The sequence below is a fragment of the Mandrillus leucophaeus genome, unplaced genomic scaffold (genome assembly GCF_000951045.1).
Source record: "Mandrillus leucophaeus isolate KB7577 unplaced genomic scaffold, Mleu.le_1.0 Scaffold231, whole genome shotgun sequence".
NCBI lineage: Eukaryota > Metazoa > Chordata > Mammalia > Primates > Cercopithecidae > Mandrillus > Mandrillus leucophaeus.
This window is the reverse complement of record NW_012102377.1, coordinates 3,272,939-3,279,558: the sequence shown is the minus strand read 5'-3', so window position 1 is coordinate 3,279,558 and position 6,620 is coordinate 3,272,939. Positions and strand designations below refer to the sequence as shown.

General features: G+C 41.9%; 1 pseudogene; it reads right to left on the bottom strand.

Moving 5' to 3' along the window:
- Nucleotides 1-823: 823 nt before the first annotated feature.
- LOC105541059 lies at nucleotides 824-1,727 on the bottom strand (annotated as a pseudogene).
- Between the last annotated feature and the right edge of the window lie 4,893 nt (nucleotides 1,728-6,620).

Below are 6,620 nucleotides of genomic sequence, written 5' to 3'. Positions count from 1 at the left end.
TCTTCTATCTTACACATATTGAATTAATTTCAATTTTGACAAATTTTCCTAGGGAGTTTTTCATTATGGTTTTCAAATTTATTGAGTTATTTTTAGCATTTTTTTTCTCTGTATCTCAGGTTATGCTCCTTCTTTCATGGGCTTTCTCTTTTTCTTAATTAGGCTCACCACAGATTATTTTTGTCTTTTTCAAAGAATTTGTTCCTGCATTTATATATTATTATTATTGTTTCCTTCCTTCCTCTCTTCTTTCCTTCCTGACAGGGTCTCCCTCTATCACCCAGGCTGGAGTGCAGTGGTGCAAACATGGCACATTGCAGTTTCAAGATCCTGGGCTCAAGTGATCCTCCCCCGCAGCTGGGTCTTCAGGCGCACACCTCCATGTCTGGCTGATTTTAAATTTTTTATAGAGATGGGGTCTTCCTATATTGCCCGGGCTGGTCTCCAACTCCTAGGCTCAAGCAGTCCTCCTGCCTTGGCCTCCCAAAGTGCCGGGATTACAGGCATGAGCTACCACACCCAGCCTATATATCAGTATTATTATTTTCTATTTCATTGACTTCTGCTTTTTAAAATTAATTCTTCCTATTTTGTTATTTTTTTATTATATTATTTTTCCATATCCTTGAATTGAGTGTTTTTATACCTTGTTTAATAACTAATGTATCTTTATTGTACATAAAACCCGTTATAAAATAAATTTCTAAAGCCTATATTTTGCCTTTTATTTCCTTGAATTATTTTTTTTTTTTTATTTTTTATTGCTAAAAAGTCAGTGAGGGTTTATTGAGTCCCCGAACACCAGCTCTTTAAAACACTCCGACAACTGCTGTGAAGGTCACTGTGTAGAGACCCTGGGTAGGGGAGGCTGGAGCCAGATAAGATGTGACAGGTCACAGATGGCTCTCAAGCCACCTACCTTCAGCGCCTTTTGTTTCAGGCTCTAGCCAGAAGCCCTGGGGCCTTTCTCTTGCCTCTTCTGAGACACCCTTGGGGGCCCTGGGGAAGGGAAGGCCAGTGGTGTGGTTTCCCTCTTTCAGCCTAGCAACGCCCAAACCCTTTTCCTCTACCTGGCTCCACTTGTCCCCAGATGCTATCCCCAAATTCCAAATAGCAAAATTCCTGGGTTTCCCCTTCCCATCTCAGAGTCACTTATGGCTGGAATGTGGGACAAACTCTTCTACCAGAAGGACCAGAGCGGTTACAACAGCTCAAAGGTGGGGATACTAGTGACATTGACTGGGATGGAAATGATGGCCCATGGCAGCGCATGCTGTTCCAGGGAGCGGCGGATCATGTAGCCCTCTCAGTAGACAAGGAAGAGGGCGGGGATGGCAGCTGTGCGCTGGGTACTGTCCTGGATCATCTCCACGTAGAAGCTGTCATTGTCAACCGCGTTGTCAGAGATGATCACGGCCCGCCCGCCATGCTCCTGGACCACTGAGTCTTGGAGAGGAGGGAGCACTCCTCACCAGCACGATCTGGTCCTGCATGAAGAAACTGTTGCTGAGTTCCCCGCAGGCCTCTGGAGGTTCAACGGGGACAAGGTGAATCTGCTCATACCTTGTGTGAAAGATACCACCGAAGTACTTGGCAGGTGTGGCTGTGAAGATGTATCGAATGTGTCCAGGACTTAGCACTTGAAAGTACAAATAATCATGGATACGGAAGCAGTGGGGAGCACCATACAACACCAGCCCGCCGCGCCGGGGACTATCTCCAGGGCCCGGCCCGCACCGCGTTTTCTCCCGCCCCCCAGCTGCGCCTCGCTCGCTGGACTTTAGCCTGACAGCTGTCTTGAATTCTTATTTGACTGATGATGTAGATGCCTGTGCTGTGCCATGTGCCACTGTGCCCTTCTTCAGCACTGAAGGTCTTATTTTTATCTCTAAAAACAATATAATTTAAAGAAATAATTACAATCTTACCTAATTCCCGTACCATTATCCCACCTAATAATAATTCTTTGGCAAAAACTAATGCCTAACCCATATTCAGATTTCACTATTTGTTTTCAAAAATGACTTTACAATCAATTTCTTCAAATCTAGATCCAAACAAGGTCCACACGTCATACTTGGCTACTGTGTCTCTTAAATTTCATTCAATCCAGAGGAGTCCCTTTGCCTACTTCTCATTTTTTTCCATGCCATTGTCTTGATGAAGAAACCAGCTCAGTTTTGCAGAATGTGGCACTCTCTAGATTTATCTGTTTTCTTCCTTTTTGTGCTGTTGACTTTGTTCCTCTGCTCTCCATATTTCATCCAATCATGAAGGTAATTCTAAAGGCTTGATTAGATTCAGATTTAACTGTTTTGGCTACTGAAAACGTGATGCTATTGCTTTACATCAGGATCACAGACTATCTGGTCAGGCCTGTTTTAGTAATGCCGAGATTGATCAGTGGTTTCAGGGTTACAGCCCAATCTTGCCATTGACAGGTTCCGTTTGAGTGTTTCACCTGATATTTTTCATCTATCGGTCATTGTTGTCTGGGTCTGTTGTTTCATTAGGACTTAAAATATAATTATTTTTCTAACTTTATCATTCCCTCTACATTTATTAGCTGAAAGTTTTCTGTAAGATGGAACTTTTTCTCATCAACTGCAACTATTTTGTTACCTTGAAATATAGTCTGAAGCAAGCATGCAAAGGAGTCACTGACAAGGTCAATGAGAACATTTATTTTACTTTACTGCTGAATCTCCAGTGCCCAAACCAGTGCCTGGCCCCAGGGGGCCTTCATTAAAAAATTATTGGCCAGGCATTGTGGCTCATACCTGGGAGGCCAAGGCAAGAGGATTGTCTGAGCCCAGGAGTTGGAGAGCAGCCTAGGCAACATGGCGAGACCCCATCTCTACAAAATAGAAAAAAAGAAAATTAGCTGGGCATGGTGGTGCACACCTATGGTCCTGGCTACTTGGTAGGCCTAGGTGGGAGGACTGCTTGAGCCCAGGAGTTGGAGACCAGCCTGGGCAATATAGTGAGACCCCATCTCTACAAAAAAATTTAAAATCAGCAAAGTGTGTAGGCACACAACTGTAGTCTAAACCACTTGGGAGGCTGGGGCAGGAGGATTGCTTAAGCCCAGGAGTTCAAGGGTGCAGTGAGCTGTGATTGTGCCACTGTACTCCAGCCCGAGTGACAGAGCAAGACGCTGTCTCAGAAAAGAAAAATAAATTTGCTGAAGGCTTATTTCCCTTTAATTACCGATTTTCAGAATTAGGAGTTAGTGTCTCTCTCCTCTTTTTTACTTGTGGGCTTTTAAATAAAACCTTTTATTTATCAGCTTGTGGACTTTTATCTTTTTATGTATTTTGGTTTTCAGTCATTATTCTTTTTAGTGCTTATTGCTTATATTGCCTCATCTTTGACTGGTAAGAGCTTGTTTTTTAATCTTTTTTAAGTTATGAGGTCTCACCATGTTGCCTAGGCTGGAGTGCAGTGGCTATTCACAGGCATGATCATAGTGCCCCACAGCCTCAAGTGATCCTTCTGTCTCAGCCTCCCAAGTAGCTGGGACTACAGGCATGTGCCACCACACCTGATTAAATTTACTTTTGGCTTATGATATTTTCAACTTCTGATGGGTTTATTAGGATGTAACCAGGTAACTCTCTGGTATCTAGCCCCGGGGATGATTAGAACAGAGGAACATTGCCCCCTGGTGTGGAAGATCTTGCCAGGTAAAGGAAGTGGTTTAGAGTATGGGCTCTGGATTGGTTGGTTTGCATAGGAATGGCATGCTTACAAGGGAGTGGTTTGATATTTCTAGGAATTAGCTAGTCCTAGGAGGGGAAGTCTCTTGGGTCAATGAGGCACCTGATGCCAGAACATCAAGAAGACAGAAAAATAAGGAAATACAGTTAATATACGTGGTGCCTGCCATTTCTGAACCCATGATTTCCTGGCAGGGAAAAAGGCAAGTCTCAGCTCAGGTGTAGCTGATCATACTTGCAGATGTTCAGAGGACTCATTTCAGGAGCTTCCTATTAATGGTCACTGGCTCTTTTTTTAAGCATCAGCTTGTCGAGGCTACCAGGTGACTTACTGGAGAATTCAGTCTTGGCTTTTGTGCTTGGCTTGGGTTTCTAGGGTTCCCATGTAACCAGGAAAGCCCACCAGCCCACTAATACTGTCGGATTAAGTACTACTTAGACATAGCATCTGGTTGAGTCCCCTCTCATGGATCACATGCACCACAAACACAAATAAACTCCTCAGCTTTCTTTTATGAAAGGAAAATAACTTGTAAGAATATGAAGAGAATGATCTGAATGGTAAGTGATAGTGAGGGTTCTCTTATGGCCTATCGATTGTGACCTTTCTCTGCTGCTCCTTCACCAACTATGCTTTACTGTTATCCCATCCCTTGAGCACAGGCTGAATGAAGGACTGGCCATTAGTTATCTAACCTTATTCATCAGGCAGCCTATAAAACACCATTCTTAGTTGGCAGTTCCAAATAGATCTCTGTTTGTCCCTGATCTTATAGCTGCTATAGAGAAGGTATATCTTTGTCCACCTGCTACCAAATGTTAATCATTATTAAAGCTTGTGGTGGGTACCTGGAGATCTCTCATCTTTTGTGTGTGTTTGAAAATTCCATATTAAAAAGGTTGGAAAAATGAATCAAGTTTACATCCAGTAAGATGGCTACCACCAACAAAACGGAAAATAAGTGTTAGTGAGGATATGGTGAAACTGGAACACTCATGTTCTCTTAGTGGGAACGTAAAACGGTGCAGAAAACAGTATGGCAGTGACTCATATTAAAAATAGAATTGCATATAAATATAATCCAGCATTTCAACTTCTGGGTATATACACAAAAAAGTGAAAGCAAGGACTTAAACATGTTCACGGCAGCATTATTCACAATAGACAAAAGGTGGAAGCAACCCGAATGTTCATTGACAGATGAAATCATTAATAAAATTTGGTATGTACATACAACGGAATATTATGTTGTAGCATGTATCAAAATGTCTTTCCTTTTTAAAGCTGAGGGCACTATCCTAAGTGAAATGTCAGTCACAAAAAGACAAATTTTTTGTGACTTACATAAGGTTATATACAATAGTGAAATTCAGAGAGAAAGTAGAACAGTGGTTGCCAGGGGCTAGGGGAGGGGGTAATGGAGATTTTTTTTTTAATTCTCTTTTTCAAAATTTACTTTTTACTTTTTTCTTTTGTTAAAAAAATTGTTTACGCTTAGCACCACTCAATGACAGATTACTGTTTAATAGATACAGAGTTCCAGTTTTGGTTTTTTTTCTGTTTTTGTTTTGTTTTGTTTTGTTTTGTTTGAGATAGGGCCTTGCTTTGTCACCCAGGGAGAGTACAATGGCATACTCACAGCTCACTGCAGGCTTGAACTCCTGGGCTCAAGCCACCCTCCCACCTTATCCTCCTGAGTAGCTGGAACTACAGACGTGTATCAATCACCATACTTGGCTATTTTTATTTTATGTTATGTTATGTTATGTTATGTTATGTTATTTATTTATTTATTTTAAGACAGAGTCTCACTCTGTTGCCCAGGCTATAGGGCAGTGGCACGATCTCAGCTCACTGCAACCTCCGCCTCCCAGGTTCAAACGATTCTCCTGCTGCAGCCCCCAGAATAGCCGGGACTACAGGCAAGCGCCACCATGCCCAGCTAATTTTTTGTATTTTTAGTAGAGACGGGGTTTCACCATGTTGAGCAGGCTGATCTTGAATGCCTAAGCTCAGGCAGTCTGCCCGCCTTGGCCTCCCAAAGTGCTGGGATTACAGGCATGAGCCACCGCGCCTGGTCTATTTTTATTTTATTTTTATAAAAATAAAATAAAGTGATCCTCCTGCTTCAGCCTCTCAAAGGAGATTACAGTCATGAGCCACCACACCTGGTTCAGAGTTCCAGTTTTGCAAGATAAAAAGAGTTCTGCAGATGGATGGTGGTGATGGTTGTGCAACAATGTGAATGTGCTTAATACCACTGCACTGTACAGTTAAAAACAGTTAAGATGGTCCATTTTATGTTATGTGTATTTTATCACAATTTTAGATAAAAGAATCAAGTTTAAGTACTCTGTAAAGTTAAGCATAAACCTATACCATACCTGAATAATTTCACTTCTAGGTATTTACACAAAAAAATCAAAACATATGTCCACAAAAATGTTCATCGTTCGAGAATGTTCATAGCAGCTTTATTCATTATAACCCAAAACTGGGAATAAATCAAATGTCTCTCAACAGGAAATGGGTAAACAAAATAGGCTCTATCCATACAATAGAGTACTAATCTGGACACATAACAATATGGATAAATGTTAAAAACATTATTCTGAGGAAAATAAACCAGACACAAAAGGAAATATACTGGTTTTATGAAGATCAACAGCAGAAGAATCTAAACAATGGTGATAGAATCAGAGTAGTGAGGGGTGGGAGTGGAGATGGGAAGGCAGGGAGACTAAGGGTTGGGGGCATGGCGGCGTGAAGTGCTACTGACAGAAGGAACTTTCTGGGTCGATGTATTTTTTTTTTTTTTTTTTTTTGTGAGACGGAGTCTCGCTCTGTTGCCCGAGCTGGAGTGCAGTGGGGCTATCTCAGCTCAATGCAGCCTCTGCCTC